The sequence below is a fragment of the Elephas maximus genome, chromosome 2 (assembly GCF_024166365.1).
Source record: "Elephas maximus indicus isolate mEleMax1 chromosome 2, mEleMax1 primary haplotype, whole genome shotgun sequence".
Classification (NCBI taxonomy): domain Eukaryota; kingdom Metazoa; phylum Chordata; class Mammalia; order Proboscidea; family Elephantidae; genus Elephas; species Elephas maximus.
In genome coordinates, this window is record NC_064820.1 from 25,267,651 (window position 1) to 25,286,209 (window position 18,559).

An 18,559-nucleotide genomic window follows, 5' to 3' on the forward strand; every position below is an offset into this window, starting at 1 on the left:
GGGCTCTATGTCAATAAGGAGGCATGGTTATGCAGTGGTTATAGTGCTCAGCTGCTAACTAAAATATCAGTGGTTGGAACCCACCAGTAGCTAGTCAGGAGAAAGATGTGGAAGTCTGCTTCCATAGAGATTACATTCTTGGAAACCATATGCGGGAGTTCTACTCTGTCCTATGGGGTATGTGAGATGGAATCAACAGCAGTGGGTTTTGTTTCATGCTATTAACAAGAAAAAACATTTTTAATACCTTTATCTTCACATAGGTCAAGTTGTCAGAACATATTACTAAACACATAATTACTTAATTACTGTAACTTAGGATGAGTGTTATGATTGACTAACATTAATGGGATATATAAGAAGAATCTAACCAGTTTAAGAGTCATCATACCGGGGTTCGAGGTCACCAAAGAAAGATACAGACCACACACGCTCTCTATTAATGGGTGCATAAATACTTCGCTCACATAGAGAAGAGCCTGAGGGAGATCACCTTTACTGGTGAGCAGTGGTCTCCAAGGTCCAGAAGGTTTGTCCCTGCATATGGCTGGTGCAGGGTATGTGTTCTGTGTGCACCCCTCCCTTGCCATAATGAAGAAGCCATGTTTTCTCCCCACCGGGAACAGATACTTAAGTGGGGTTGGCCAGGTGCCATGTGGTGTCCATGCAAGTGCAAGGGACAGAGAAGGTTACCATTTGCCCAGAACAAGGGGTAAGCTTTGGCCATAAGGGGAAGTAATTGGGAGAGAGAAGGTGACCTGATCCCCAGCATCCTTACCAGAGAATGTTCTGGGCCCAAAGCCTTTACTAGGCAGTCTGGGTGGGAGACAGAGAGGCAGTCCATTCCCCCAACAGGAGTCTAGGAAAATCACCTTAAGAAAATAAACTTTAAATTGAGATCCAAAATATAATAAGGAATTAGTCCAGATTAAAGGGGAATGGGGCATTTTTGGAAGGGAAAGAGCACTATTTTACCTTTAAGAAAGATACTAAAAATGGAGAATATTCTTTCCATTAACAAATGTACTATAAGAAACAAGCTCAGCTGAATCTAAAAGTTGGAAAATTTTCCTAAAAAGAACGTTACTCATAGTTCAGAACATCTCACTAATTTTATGCAACTAATATATTTTTTTAATATTCAGAAATTTACACATAACCTATCCCTTTACAAGGTAGTAGTATAACGGCCCTATTGTTTATAATACACTGCATTTTACGTTTCTGCTAATTGTGGTAAGATTTAAAGAGGTGTTTGAACACATGAGTGTGTGTGCCCTCTCAAGCGCTGGAGTGTGTGTGTATGTATACACTAAAAATAGTAAGGCATATTTATTTTCATTCCCCCCCCCTTGGGTTCTTTGACTATTGTGTGAATAAATATTACTCACAAGAATAAAGGATATTAACCAAAAACCACACCAAGCCCGTTACCGTGAAGTCATTTCTGACTCATAACGACACTGTAGGAGAGAGTAGAACTGCCCCCATAGAGTTTCCAAGGAGCACCTGGTGGGGATTCGACTGCCGACTTTTTGGTTGGTAGCCGTAGCACTTAACCGCTACGCCAGCAGGGTCTCCAAAGGATATCACCAGTGCCTAGTAGTTCATTTATTTATAATAACGTTAAACAGTATAAGATTCGATGCAAAGTAATTTTAATTTCCATTGCATATGTTTTCTAATAGGACAAGATTATATGAAGTGTAAAAAAAAATAATAAAAATAGGACTCTTTTCTATTACCCATCAGTTCTCAGCAACTGACGTAATACTCCCAATAGAAATGGAGGGGATGCTAACCCTTCGCTACATGAAGTGCACTCTCAAGAAACAAATGGAACATAGTCTTAGTTTTGCATTCACTCGATGCTGTGATTCCTAGATGCAAAGGTATCCTGATATTAATAATGGCGGCAATGGAGAAGGGAGATCATATGATTTGTTAAAAGCCTTCACTATGAATGATATAACGAAAGCAAGTCACCCATTTTGCTTGTCAGAAAAGCGCTCTTTCCATTATTATAGATCCTATAAACCTAAAGAAATAAAACTATATGCAAATAAAAGATAGTATTATTTAGATGCAAATGAAATTACGTATTTTTTTTTGCATATATTTCCCCAGTGCAGGATGTACTAACTCTTTGAAACACTAAGAAAGCATTTAACATACAACCCATTGCAGTTGAGTCAATGCCTACTCAAGAACTTAATTTAATAGGACTCTAGGAGCCTGAAAAGCGACTTATTCAGTGGGAGAATCTGGCTTATTAAGGCCCGTGATGCAGCACCCAAAGGTATTGAATTTTAAACGAATTCACGAACTTAATAAATCATCCTGGCTGTCAAGTGAAATATAATTTGTGAAAAATTTATTACCCACTATTATCATGTATTACACATAAGGTTTAAAATCTTAGCAAATGTTATACTCCTAGTTGGATAAATACTCTAGATTGCAAGGACTCTAATGCATTTTGACAACAGGTTGGTCACGACAGAGTTTATATTTCTAATGCACATTGTCTCAGTCTTTGATAGTTCATCCTTTTCTTGTCATTCGGCATACATCCTTGTGCTTTAACTTCTAAATCCATTTATTCCTTTCTGAATGCCCATATATCGCCTATGCTTTATCTAATACCTTCAGCGACATTTTAGAGATGATGACAGACACCATAGACTCTGCAGAAATGGTTTGTGGCCACAAAATGCACCCTAAAATCTAAAAAATTAACTTTGTGGTATATGGCTGCTTTTCATTGCAGCAATACAATCCAATGAGACTTGCATTTTAACTTCTGTCTTGACCAAGACTGGGCTATGTGATCTTACCATAGTCTGATTTTTCTTATATATAAAAGCAGACCATATCTATATCTTCATTCACTGTAGTCCCAGTGGAAGCTTTTTGATCAATGATAAAAAACGTCAAAATCCACAACAATCTAAAACCCAAAATTCTTGGCCTTATCATTTACTGAATTGGCTAATGTAATTCATCAAGTAATCATTCTTTCTATTGAAATTCTTATTTGAATGATACGGCAGCTGATAAGCATTTATTCTACAATATACTATAATAATTATAAGACTAACCTAAAAATAACTCATATCTTGTCTACAGCATATCAGCCAGCAGTGAGTCCATATACCTATCTCAAGCATCAGGAAGTAAAATGCCTAGGAAAATGTTCATCTTCTGTTCAATTTGGAATTACTAGCAGTCTCTATATTATTGTTTAAAACAGTTTAAATAGTCTAAACATGATTTTTTAATGTTTGTGTCTATTTCTAAAAATGAATCATGAATTATCAAGCTGTCGATTGCAGAAAATATCCAAATCTTTATTTACAACTCAAATAATAAATGATATATAAATATATAGTATATTTACAAATACACAAATAACAATATAGTTTACAAAGTACACACATATAATGCCCAGGGGAAACAACATGTGCAAAACCCAGAGATGAGAGTGTCAGTGTGTGTTCAAGGACAGCAAGGAAGCTGGTGTATAAGAGCAGAGTGAGTGAGAAAGTCTTGTTGTTAAGTGCCCACAATCAGTTCCAACTCATACAACACTAAGCAGTACAGGATGAAACACTACCCAATCCTATGCCACACTCACAATCATTGTTATGCTTGAGCCCATTGTTGCAGCCTCTGTGTCAATCCATCTCGCTGAAGTCTTCCTCTTTTTTGCTGATCCTGTACTTTACCAAGCATGACATCATTCTCCAGGGACCGATCCCTCCTGACAACATGTCCAAAGTATGTAAGACACAGTCTCGCCTATCTTGCTTCCAAGGAACATCTGAGTGTACTTCTTCCAAGACAGGTTTGTTCCTTCTTTTGGCAGTCCATGCTTTATTCAATATCCTTTGCCAACACCACAAATCAAAGGCATCAATTCTTTTTTAGTCTTCCTTATTCTTTGTCCACATTTTGCATGCATAGACGTGATTGAAAATACCATGGCTTAGGTCAGGCACGGCTTAGTATTCAAGATGACATCTTTATTTTTCAATACTTTAAAGAGGTCTTTTGCAGCATTTGCCCAATGCAATTCATCTTTCATTTTTTTGACTGCTGCTTCCATGGGTGTTGATTGTGGATCCAAGTAAAATGAAATCCCTGACAACTTCAATCTTTTCACCATTTATCAGGATGTTGTTGATTGGTCCAGTTGTGATGATTTTTGTTTTCTTTATGTTGAGGTGTAACCCATACTAAAGATTGTTGTCTTTGATCTTCATCAGTAAGTGCTCCAAGTCCTCTTCACTTTCAGCAAGCAAGTGTGTGTCATCTGCATATCTCAGGTTGTTAATGAGTTTCCCTCCAATCCTGATGCTCTGTTCCTTTTCGTAGAGTCTGGCTTCTTGGATTATTTGCTCAACATATAGATGAATAGGTATGATGAAAGGATACAACCCTGATGTACAACTTTCCGGATTTTAAACCACGCAGTATTCCTTTCTTCTGTTCAAATGACTGCCTCTTGATCTATGTACAGATTCCTGTTGAGCACAATTAAATGTTCTAGAATTCCCATTCTTTGCAATGTTATCCATAATTTGTTATGATATACGTAGTTGAATGCCTTTGCATAGTCAATAAAACACACATAAACATCTTTCTGGTATTTTCTGCTTTCAGCCAGGATCCCTCTGATATCGGCAATGATATACCTGGTTTCACGCCCTCTTCTGAATCCTGCTTGATTTTCTAGCAGTTCCCTGTCAATGCACTACTGCAGCTGCTTTTGAATGATCTTCAGCAAAATTTCTGCATTCAGTTAATCACCTTTCTTGGAAATAGGCATAAATATGCGTCTCTTCCAATCAGTGTGCCAGGTAGCTGTCTTCCAAATTTCTTGTTACAGACAGGTGAGCACTTCCATTGCTGCATCCGCTTGTTGAAATATCTCACCTGATATTTGGTCAGTTCCTGGAGCCTTGTTTTTCACCAGTGACTTCAGTGTAGCTTGGACTTCTTCCTTCAGTACCTTCAGTTCCTGATCATATGCTACTGATAGAGTCTTAGGATGCATGATAGATAAATATGGCTGGGAATCAAGAGTGATAGGGCTTTTATGGGGCTTGTTAAAGACTTTGGATTTTATTCTGAGTGAGCTATGAAAACATTTAAGGAATGGGACTAAATGTCAAGTTCTAGTCTATCTTTTAAAGGCTGAAGTATAGAGAATATACAGAGGAAAGGGGAGATCTCAGGGGACCTGTTGTTAGCTGTATCAATAATCTAGGACAAGGTTAATTTACTTGCTTGTAAACTCCATAGGGGCAAAATTTCTCCTTCCCACTGTTGGATTTGTATCTAGAAAAGTACCTGGCATGTAAATACTTAATAAATATTTGTCAGTTAAAGGACTGGTGGCTGGAACAGGATGAGATGAGTACAATGAATGAGTTGAGATGAGGTTCTAAATATGGTTTGGAGGTAGAGCTAATTAATTTGGTGATGGCTTGAGTATGGACTTGACTGAAAACAAATTAAAAATGCATTGTTTGGGCTAAGAATTTTCTGTTAAAAACTGGGGCTTACCTGAGTTTTTTTCTAAGAGTTTTATGATTTTAGTTCTTACGTTTAGGTTTTGATCCATTTTAACTTAGTTTCATATATGGTGTGAGGTATAGGTCAAATTTAATTATTTTGTTCATGGAAATCCAGGTGTCCCAAACCAACAAAAAACTGAACTCACTGTCGTTGAGTGGATTCTGACTCATAGTGACCCTATAGGACAGAGTTGAACTGCTTCGTGTGGTTTCCAAGGAGCACCTGGTGGATTCGTTCTGCTGACCTTTTGGTTAACACCCGTAGGTCTTAACCACCACACCAGCAGGATTTCCCAAGGTGTCCCAGTACCACTTATTAAAGAGATTATTCTTTCCTAGTGGATAAACTTAAAATTGGCAAACATTTTGTAACCTATATACTTACCATGATTAAAAAATACATATATTTTTTGAATTGAATAACTAAAAGAACATATTTGCCATTGAACAAGATAGGAAAAAAGAGGGAGAGGAAGTTTAGGAGCAAGGTGGAGAAATTAGTTTTAAAATTTCTGAATTGAGATATCTAGTAGATTTTGAGATGGAAATATCAATATGCTAATTACATATTAGTAATTGACAAATATGCATGTCAGTTTGTTGTACTGTAGAGGCTTGTGTGTTGTTGTGATGCTGGAAGCTATGCCATCAGTATTTAAATACCAGCAGGGTCGCCTATGGTGGTAAGGTTTCAGCTGAGCTTCCAGACTAAGATAGACTAAGAAGGACCTGGCGGTCTACTCCCAAAAAACATTAGCTAGTGAAAACCTTGTGAATAACAGTGGAACAATGTCTGATAAAGTACAAGAAGATGAGCCCCTCTGGTTGGAAGGCACTCAAAAGACAACTGGGGAAGAGTTGCCCCCTCAAAATAGAGTCGACCTTAATGACATGAAAGGAGTCAATCTTTTGGAACCTTTATTTGCTGATGTGACAGGACTCAAAATGAGAAGAAACAGGTGCAAACATCCATTAATAATAGGAATGTGGAATGTACAAAGTACGAATCTAGGAAAACTGGAAATTATTCAAAATGAAATGGATCACATAAATATTGATATCCTAGGCATTAGTGAGCTGAAATGGACTTGTATTGGCCATTCTGAATCAGACAATCTTACGGTCTACTATGCCAGGAATGACAAATTGAAGAATAGTATCACATTCACCTTCAAGAAGAACATTTCAAGATCTATCCTGAAGTGTAATGCTGTTAGTGATAGGATAATATCCATATACCTACAAAGAAGACAAGTTAATAAGACAATTATTCAAATTTATGCAATAACCATAGGGCCAAAGATGAAGAAATTGAAGATTTTTACCAACTTCTGCAGTCTGAAATTGATACAGCCAGGAGACATTGATAATTACTGGTTATTGGAATGCTAAAATCAGAAACAAAGAAAAAAGATCAGTAGGTGGAAAATATGGCTTTTGTGATAGAAATGACACCGGAGCTCAAATGATAAAATTATGCAAGACCAACAACTTCTTTATTGCAAATAACTTTTTTCAGCAACATAAATGGTGACTCTACATGTGGACTTTACCAGATGGAATACACAGGAATCAAATTGACTACATCTGTGGAAAGAGACAGTGGAATACCTCAATATCATCACTCAGAGCAAGGCCAGGGACCAACTGTGGAACAGAGCATTAATTGCTCATAGGCGAGTTCAAGTTGAAGAAAATTAAACAAGCCCATGACAGTGAAAGTATAACTTTGAGCATATCCCACCTGAATTTAGAAACCATCTCAAGAATACTTATGACACATTGAACAATAATGACCTAAGACCAAACAAGTTGTGAAATGACATCAAGGATACCATACATGAAGAAAGCAAGAGCTCATTAAAACACAGGAAAAAAAGAAAAGACCAAAATGGATGTCAGAAGACACTCTGAAACTTGTACTTGAACAATGAGTAGCTAAAGCAAATGCAAGAAATAATGAAGTAAAAGAGCTGAACAGAGTATCTTAAAGGTGGGATGATGAGACAAAGTAATGTACTATAATGAAATTTGCAAAAATCTGAAGATAATCAAAAGGGAAGAACATGATCAGCGTTTCTCAAGCTGAAAGAACTGAAGAAAAAAATCAAGCCTTGAGTTGCAATATTGAAGTATTCTATGGGGAAAAATCCAAACGATACAGGGAGCTTCAAAAGAAGATGGAAGGAATATGCAATCGCTGTACCAAAAAGAACTGGTCAACTTTCAACCATTTCAGGAAGTAGCATATGATCAGGAACTGATGGAACTGAATGAAGTAGTCCAGTTTCACTGAAGATATTGGGGAAAAACAAGCCTCCAGGAATTGATGAAATACAAATTGAGATGTTTTGACAAATGGGTGCAGCTCTGGAAGTGCTCCCTCATCTTATGTCAAGAGATTTGGAAGACAGCTACCTGGCCAGCCAACTGGAAGAGATCTATGTTTGTACCAATTCCAAAGAAAGGTGATCTAATAGAATGTGGGAATTATTAAACAATATCATTAATATCACATGCAAGTAAAATTTTGCTGAAGATCTTTCAAAATCAGTTGCAGCAGTACATTGATAGAGAATTGCCAGAAATTCAAGCCAGATTCAGAAGAAGACATAGAACCAGGGATATCATTGCTCATGTCAGATGGATCCTGACTAAAAGCAGAGAGTACCAGAAAGGGTTTACCTGTGTTTTATTGACTACGCAAAAGAATTCTACTGTGTAGATCATAACAAATTATGGAAGACCCTCAATGAGATGGATTGATACAGTGGGTGCCACAATGGACTCAAGCATAACAACAATTGTGATGATGGAGCAGGACTGGGCAGTGTTTCGTTCTGTTGAAGATAGGGCTGCTATGAGTTGGAACTTACTTTAAGGTGCCTAAAAACAATAACAATTACCAAAAAAAAAAACCCAAACCCAGTGCCGTCAAGTTGTTTCCGACTCATAGCGACCGTATAGGACAGAGTAGAACCACTCCATAGAGTTTTCAAGGACAGCCTGGCGGATTCGAACTGCCAACCCTTTGGTTAGCAGCTGTAGCACTTAACCACTACGCCAACAGGGTTTACAATAACAATTAGGTATATAAAAATGATGATACGTGAGAATTCTGTTTATTTTTTTCATTGATTACAATACAATCTGACATTGGCCTCAGTTCTTGAAATGGCTTCAGATTGTTTTTATTTGTCATAGTAAAGTTAGTGAAAGGAGAGGAGTAATAGCCATTTAACTTCCATGTCGGGTTCAGTATAATGCTTTCTCATCTACGTACAATGCGAGCCTATTTCCAAAACATGTTTTGTGGCCACTGAAAGCCTAGGAGATATAAAGGCAAATTTGTGGCAATGGTGTACAATAAAGAAAGCCTAGTTTCAGGAAATGTTTGGCTGAATTTACCATGTTATAATATTAATCAAAGCCTCTCAAAGCTTTAGCATAATAGTGTAAATCGGCTATTGGATGATAATGAATTTTGTCAAATTATTAAATCAATGCCTTAGTTTCCTAGCTGCTATAACAAAACACTACAAAGTGAGTGACCTTAAATAACGGAAATGTATTGTCTGATAGATGAGCAGGATGGGAATCTGAAATTAAGGTGTCAACTCTCTTGATTCTTTCTGATAGCTCTGGGAGGGAAACTGTTCCATGACTGTCTCCTAGCTTCTGGTCATTCCTGGTAGTCCTCAGAATTCCTTGGCTGGCAGCTACATCTGCCTTCATTGCCACATTGCCATTATTCCTTTGCCTATATGTATTTTTGTTATCAGTTTCATAAGACACCACTAGAATGGAATTAGAACCCACCCTTTGTCCAGACAAGGTCTCTTTCACAGGTACATGAGGTTAGGGCTTAACACATCTTTGCAAGGGCACAATTCAATCGAAAACAACTAAATTATTTTAAATTTTAAAAAAACGACAATGGCAAATTTAGACAAGAAATGTGTGTGTAGGATTAATTTTTTTGTAATTAAAAATCACATTGCTTATAACTCACGTAATGAGATAGTTTTTTTTTTTTTTCAATTAATCATCCTGCTAATTCCACAAAAATTACAGTCAACACTGTGTACTGGAGGCTTCAATTATAAGTATGTATTCAGGAACAAGTTCTCCATACAGAGTCTAAAGAAATCCTACTGAGAGAATGCAAGGTGCTTATTAATCCCATCGTAGCAGTTGGAGCCATGGTTAAACAGTGGTTAAGAGCTATGGCTGCTAACCAAAGGGTTGGCAGTTCAAATTCACCAGGCACTCTTTGGAAACCCTATGAGGCTGTTCTACTCTGTCCTATAGGGTCTCTATGACTAGGAATCAACTTGATGGCATTGGGTAGCATAGTGCTTAAGAGGTTGGCTGCTACCAAAATGTCAGCAATTCGAATTCTCTAGCTACTCCTTGAAAACCTTATGGGACAGTTTTACTCTATCCTATAGGGTCACTAGGAATTGGAACTGACTCAACGGCACCTAACAATAACAGTAAGCATACTGTAAGTCACTGGTTTGGTCAGGGTCTTAAGGAATCATGCTATCTGGCAGACTTGAAGATTTAAATGTATCCAAATTATAAGTAAACTTCTACTTAGTAAATTTAAACTTCCAAGTCAACTTAAATTTTTCAGCTTCTAATGCATTAAAACTGCTACAACATATTGTAGGTTACACTTAGCTTCCCTCATCTGCCCCTTACCTGAAGTTTCTTGTTCCTTACCATCTTTGTAAATAAATAAATGAATAGATAGATAAGTAGGTAGGTAGGTAGGTAGATAGATGATAGATAGATAGATAGGCAGACAGACAGACAGATGGACAGATAGACAGATAGGTAGATAAACTGATTGATAGGAAAAGTAATATAGTAGAATGATAAAGGCTGCCATATCTGCACAAAGATTATCACTATTAACAATTTGATATATCCATTACGTATATAACTACTATATACATTTGAAACTGATTTTATACGTATTGAGATAATTGTAATTGGCACTACTCATGATAACGCTTGAGTTTTCAAATTACTTTACAAGCCACTAACATAGACGCTATCCATAAATGTGTGTCTCCAGCTCCCTTTTTAAATCAATAAAGATCTTTGTAACCGATGCCTCATCATTTGCTTAGGTTACTATTAAATGGAACCCAAATTACTCTACACCTTTCACTTTAAATAGAATCTTCCTTAGACTAATAATTTATTTTATGAAACCAACTCTAAGGTTATCTTTCTAGTTTAACTATGTTCTTATGTAAATATCTATTATTTATTTTAAAGTTCATAACTGTCTTTCACACTAAATATTAAAATGGAGTCAAGTGCACATATTATTTTGATGTGATGATTTTTTTTAAATATTGAGAAATGTATGGTATCCTTTTTATTAGATTTTCATGGTGCATATTTAATGCTAGCATTCGCTATTTAACAGTAATGGATTGGATGTCATGAACAACCATCTGAAATCCAGGCAAACTATCATAATGAGGAACAACCTGTTAGGTAATAACAATCCATTCAGTTCATCTGCTTTGCATATAAATTAAATAGCATGGATCAAAGTGATTACTGTAAATTGATTAGCTCTCTACAAAGTGCTAATGCTACTTTGCTTGGATACCACTAGCATCTGTTATATAAAATTAGCTCATAAAAATCCATATATGTATTTAGGATAATTTTAGTTGGGTTTATATCTAACTACATGTTCAATATAGTTTCAATTTTTGTGATAATAATTACAATATTATTATGAAGGGTAAAAAGTAGAAGTCAAATACATTCTAAGAGGTTTGTTAAAAGAAAATATACTTATAAATCTATCTTGGAAGAAGTACAGTTGGAATGCTCCTTAGAAAGGAGGATGGGGAAGCTTTCCCTCATGTACTTTGGACATGTTATCAGGTGGGACCATTCCCTGAAGAAGGACATCATGCTTGGTAGAGAGTCAGCGAAAAATAGGAAGCCTTCGATGAGAAGAATTGACACAGTGGCTGCAACAATGGGCTCAAACATAGCAACAATTGTGAGGATGGTGTAGGACTGTTGTACATAGGGTCACTAAAAGTAGGAACAGACTCTACTGTACCTAAAGACAACAACATGCTTACAATAGTTTTATAATTTATAAACATATTTGCAATGTTAAATCCTTAACACAAATTCCTTAAACCTCAAGAAGGAGGACTTTAGTTGATATCAGAAACCAAGAATTTTGTGGGTAAACACATCACTTGTTTGTGAATCCTTTTTTCCATTGATCTGAATATGAGACAATATAATATTCGTTTTAAATGCTTTTTGTCATAGATATCGATAGGGGGTATGTTATATTTTAGAATTCTCTGGATGGTGCAAACAGTTAACGAACTTGGCTGCAAACTGAAGGGTTGGAGGTTTGAGTCCACCCAGTGTCACTTCAGAGGAAAAATCAGTCTTTGCAAACCTTTGGAGCGCAGTTCTCCTATGACTCTGACACACACACGTTTGCCCTGAGTCAGCACTGACTCAGTGGACAACTGGTCACTGGTTACTTAGGTTTTATGTAGAATGCATTATGAGCTAAATGAGATTATCTGCATCATTTGATTTAGAACTTTGATCCAAAACTTTTATGCTATCCATGATTTTATGAGCCCTCATCATTTACTACATGCAGTTAATTTGCTAATAATGTTTTAAAGTCACCAATTTTACCAAAATTTATTTTAACTTCTAAATTTCTATTTGTTTTGTTCAGTCCTTCTAATTCTACACTGACCGCTTTAAGAAAAAGATTCAAGGCCAAAATAACACACGTTTCTATATGCTTTAAATAGTTTCACAGGGATAATAATTTTCTTTAAAAAAAACAAGCACGTAATATTAAATTTTACATGTACGTTAAAATGGACTGGAAAATGGTGACTATTGTGCCATACTCATCTCATTACCATAAGTTGATTTCGACTCATAGCAACCCTACAGGACACAACTGTCCCATAGGGTTTCCAAGGCTGTAAATCAGTATGGAAGCAGACTGTCACAACTTTCTCCTATAGAGCTGCTGGTGGGTTCAAACCTCCTACCTTTTGGTTTGTAGCTGACTGCTTTAGCCACTGTGCTACCAGGGCTTCTTGTTAATCATTATTGAATTATGTCTATTTTGAATTTTTATTTTCCTTTTGTGTTTCAGACTTTTTTTTTTTAATGTGGACATTCCCAAAGGCAGTCACTAGTCTTTTTTTTTTTTCTTTTTTAATTTAAATTTTGACACCCTTGTTATAAGTACTACGTCCAGGATACTCACTTGTTACATCATATATATAACAAAGGTGCCAAAAGTATCTAAACTGAATTCGTAGGCTGTTGAATTAAATCACTTTACTCTCTAGTAATGAATCATGAGTTACATAATAAATTTCTAAAGAGAATTGAGATGAATGTAAAAAAATCAGGGAAATTTTGATGTAATTTTATGTTTGCATATATGCACACAGTTCATGATATATGATGCTACTTGTGACTGAAGATAAAATTGGAAAAGAATTTTAAAAAGTAGAGGAAACCCTGGCAGCATAGTGATTAAGAGCTGCGGCTGCTAACCAAAATGTCAGTGGCCTGAATCCACCAGAAGCTCCTTGGAAACACTATGGGGCAGTTCTACTCTGTCCTACAGGGTCATTATGAGTCAGACTCTATGACAACTTTTTTTTTATTTTAATGTAGTGGATGGTTTGAACATAAGACATTCAAAGTTACCTGTTTTTCAAAATAAAAAAAGGTAAGTGCCCGATTAAAAACCCACACATTTTAATACCTTCTTTCTTGGTCCCAATAAATGGGAATTGAGGAATATAAAAGTGATATTTATTCCAAGGTTGAAGAAAATGACAAAGTATGCTTGAGCCCATGAGAGTTTTCCAATTTGCCTACAAGATAGAAAGTGCACAGAAGCGGGCTGATACAAGCAGCTAGTCTTAGAAGTCTCTTACAAGACTGAAGCACCATTTGAAGCCACACAAGCAGAGATGAAAGGAGAGGAAAAACAAATTTGGAGGAGGAAATAGAATGAATAACGAACTTCCGAAAGATGCTCAGCCTCATTGATTAGTGAAATTCTTATAAAAATCAAAATGTAATATAATGTCACATAGACATCCCTTTAATACTCAACAAATTGAAAAAAAAAATCAGTACTAACAATTAAGCAGTCTCATATCCTTGTGAGAAATCCACTGGAGAGAAAGAAGGGAAATATATTACTGCAAGTGTTTTGCTGAGTAAAAACAACGTCTAGTAACATCTTGGAGATGTACCTAGAAAAGCTCTTGCACATGTTGAATTCATGTGTTGTATTTCCAAAGAAGAAACAACCTAATTTTATCAATGGGGTGGCAGGATGATAATGGAATATTATATTTTGGAACACTATATAGCAGTCAAATGAACTAAATTCATTAAAAGAAATAAGTTTAAATAAAATACCAACTTGAAGAATGATACAGAGAAATATTGACATTCAAATTTAAAAGAAGATTGTAAAACTAATTTTGTATTAACATAGATTTAGTAAACATGTATTAACTACAGTTAACATGCATGTGTACCATATATGTGTATACATACATAAGTGTATACATAAATATGTGTATGTGTGTGTACACACACACACATATATACACTTACACACCCTCACAAAATATATACTCAGGTATATTACAAAATGCTAGTACTCTCTGAAAAATAAAGGTGGTTGAAGCTTGAGAAGTATGAATGTTTACAATAGAAACAAACCGAATCTCTGCTATTCTATATATATTCAAGAAATATGATACACATCTATGTTTCTGTTAAATCTGGGTTTTGTATACATGAATATTTTTGGTAATATTTTTCACATTTATGCTTGCCTTCTCATTGTTTTAAACTTTTTAGTGCACATCAAAACACAAAAATAGGAAACTATTTAAAACAAATAATCCATTAACGAATTATTATAAAGTAAACTTCCGTCTCCATCCTTGCTGAGGAATTTAATTCGCCAGTCACCTCGGTGGCCTCGCCAAGGTGCCCCTCCTCAACTCTCTCCTTCCATCCAAGGTTATGAGGTATTATATCTTGTGTAATAATAAATTCCTTATATGTCTTTATAGCTTTGTCTTCCAAACGAGCATCCCTAAGCACTTAAGTTTACTCCATCCCATTTTTTAAAATCATATTTCAAGCCACATATTATCCCCTCATCCCCTCGGAGCCCTGGTGGCTCAGTGGGTAAGAGCTATAGGTTCTAACCAAAAGAGCAGCAGTTGGAATCCTCCAGTTGTTCCTTGGAAACCCTATGGGATAGTCCTACTGTGTCCTATGGGGTTGCTAGGAGTCAGAATCGACTCGTCAGCAATGGCTTTGGGTTGGGTTGGGTGTTATCCCCTCCACCTTTTTTATTTTCTTTACATTATTTTTTTCTGCTTAAGAATCTAGGATATTTCACCTGTTGAGAACCCTGTTTATCTGTTAAGTTCCACATTTTACATGAGTGATTTGTTGTAATAGCGTATCACAACAAAGCTGGTAAAAATAAATTCTTGTGTTTAATTCAACTCATGATGACAGGATGTGAGGAGTTTCAAAGATTAACAAAGCAGCATCGCTGCCTGCGGTAGTTTATAGTGTGGGGGGATGCAGAGCTGTTCATGTCTACAGAAAATAACAACAACAACAAGGTCGAAAATACAACAAGGTCGAGGTCATTCCTTTAGCTCTTTCAGATTTTTAGTTACTTACATAGTAAAGTATCAATATATTATTAATCTGTATCTGATACATTTTGTTCCATTTTTAAAATCTTTCCTAGTTTTCAAATTTTATTTCCTTTTTTTATGGTGCTATTTTCCCTAGAAATTTTTTCAAAATATGCACCAGATACAAAGTATTCATTCTTCTCATTTAATTTCCTCCTATTTCCTGTCAGTTAGCTCCATCTGGGATTTTCTTTGTGCATAATTATAAGCAGTCCCTTGTCTCTCCACTTGACTATGAAAATAGCTACACTTTTAGTAAACATATGGGTGATACCAAAAAAAAAAAAAAACCTCCACCTAATATAATGTTTGTAGACCATAAGGACAGAGTTTATTCACATGTCATTTATATTCCTGGTTATGCATGAAACTTTTGCCTCACGAATTGGAAAGAAGCAGGCTCTTGAACTTAGCGATAATAGTAATAGAGTGAACTGATTTCCAGAAAGGGAAGGAAATATTAGCTTTTGCATTGTGTAGAAGGAAATAGGAAAGCACTATAAAGTGGCAAACACACCATTTCAGATTAAAAGGCAAATCAGCAGGATAGATTTTAAAATTCTTCAGCACTGCTGTATGAGAGGAATGAAGAGTTCACCTGAATACATCTTTCACACATTTTATAAATATTTAAAGAAGATTTTCTAGGTGTCATGTTCACTACTTTGGTACTGGGAATCCCAAAATAATAAAAGAAAATCTCCATCATCAAAGAACTCATAGTCTCATTGTAGAGAGAAAAGGTGAGTAAACAATAATATGATATGAAAAATGCAATAAGAAGCACCATGCACAGAGGAGGATCCAGCAAACACTTCCTGTGAATATTGAGAAAATGCAGATAAGTCCACACAGAGGATGAAATGCTAAAGCTGAATCTTACGGGATAAGTAGAACTTTATTATTCAATTAAGGAGGCATCATGTCTAAGTGACAGCTCACATTGCAGCCCAACCTCCGGTTGAAAAGAATCATGCTCAAACTATCGAGAGTCTGGCGAGAGCAGGAGTGAGGAGGCATAGTGTGCATTTGTGGATATAATTTGCTGTGGATGAAACATAAGGTTGCTGTGGGCACTTGGAAGAAGATGCAGCCAGAGGAGTAGACAGGAGATAAATGATGGATGTTTTTATGACTTCATAAAGAGCTGCAACTCTGTCCAGCAAGCAAAGACCATCCACTTAATTGAAAAACATTTATAGAATGCTTAGTCTTTGCTCTCCTGGGTACTGGGTTCACAGTAAAAAAAAAAAAAAAAAAGGAATGCACATCCTTATGAGGCTTACATTTATGGGCATATAGCCAATAATCAATAAACATAATTGATAAGTAAAGTACCTAGTGTAGTAGGAAATGAGAAGTGCCGTGAAAAACAGAAGGGCATTGGTAGTTCAGTGGTAGAATTTGCACCTTCCATGTGGGAGACCTGGGTTCAACTCCTGGCCAAGGCACTTTATGTGCAGCCACCCATCTGTCAGCGGAGGCTTGCCTGTTACTATGTTGATTAAAAAGGTTTTAGTGGAGCTTCCAGACTAAGACAGACAGGAGAAAAGCCTGGTGATCTACTTCAGAAAATCAGACAAATAAAGCTCTATAGATTACAATGATCTAATCCACAATAGATTATGGGAATGGTTTAGGACCTGTCAGCATTTTGTTCCGTTGTGCATGGAATTGCCATAGTTGGGAGCAGCTTGAGGGCAGCTGACAATAATAACAAGATGAAAAAGGGAAAATTTACAGCAGGGTAAAGAAGATCAGGAGTGCACAAATGCTGTAGCAGAGAGACAGGTGGCAATATTTGATATGATGATATGGTGACTCAATTTGGACAAATTTAAAAGATGATATTTGAGCAAAGATTTGAAGGTGAGAGAATTTCCCAAGTGATAGCTCGTTTTCCAGGTGGAGAGAATAGCTGGGAACCAGTGTGGCTGTAGTGGACATGGGGGAGAGTAGGTACAGAGCCTATAGAAATATTTAAGCTGGGCATTATATCAGAGTTAATATTTTATGTGAATATATCAACTAATTATTTTATTTTATGTGTTTAGAGATAAACACATTATTTTTTCTAGAAGGAAAAGCATACACATCTAAAGAATATTTCTAAGACTTGCTTAGCAAGCATTCACTACCAAATTCAAATGTCAAACTTCATCTTTCCTATTGTGAAACATGACATATTTGGAACAGATCTGTACAAGATATGTATATATACACATATGTAAAACTGCCAAAAGGTCAGCAGTTCAAATCTACCAGATGCTCCTTGGAAACCCTGTGGGGCAATTGTCTTCTGTCCTACAGAGTTGCCATAGGACACCCAACAACTATGTGTGTATATATACACACACACACATATACATATACATATATATATAACATTACATCATTACATTATATGCATATTTACACAGGGTAGAAAGTTAGATTAATACCTTCTTACATTCTTCATTTAACTGCTTCTATGAGTTATTTTTGCTTGATAAAAGTGATAGTTTAAACTGCTCTTGGGACGAAAGGAGTGATACCCCATCAGGCAGTGTGGGTTCTCTGCATGTTTCATTTAGAGAGCTACAGCTTTGTTTACTGATGCCAATCTATCATGCTTCTAGACCAGGATATGGTTTGTTATGGTTAGTTATATATTGTGGAATATTATTGTCATAATTCCCAATCATTAAATGAAGAAAAACAAAAATAATGCAAATAATATTGTGTAACTTGTTATCAGTGATACCTACTGTTATGAATTGAATTATGTCCCCCAAAAATGTGCGTCAACTTTGCTAGGCCATTATTCCCAGTATTGTGTGATTGTCTACCATTTTGTGATCTGATGTGATCTATGTGCTGTAAATCCTACCTCTATGATGTTAATGAGGTGGGATCAGTGGCAGTTATTTTAATAAGCCAGGACTCAATCTACAAGATTAGGTTGATTTTTAAGTCAATCTTAGAAAAAAAAAAACTTAAATTTTGAGATATAAAAGAGAGAAGCAAGCCGAGAGAGGTGGGAACCTCCTACCACCAAGAATGCAGAACCAGGAGAGGAGTGAGTCCATCAGACCTGAGGTCTCTGCACTGAGAAGCTCCTAGGACAGGCAAAGATTGATGACAAACGCTTTCCCCCAAAGCTGACAGAGAAAGCCTTCCCCTGAAGCTGGCGCCATGAATTTG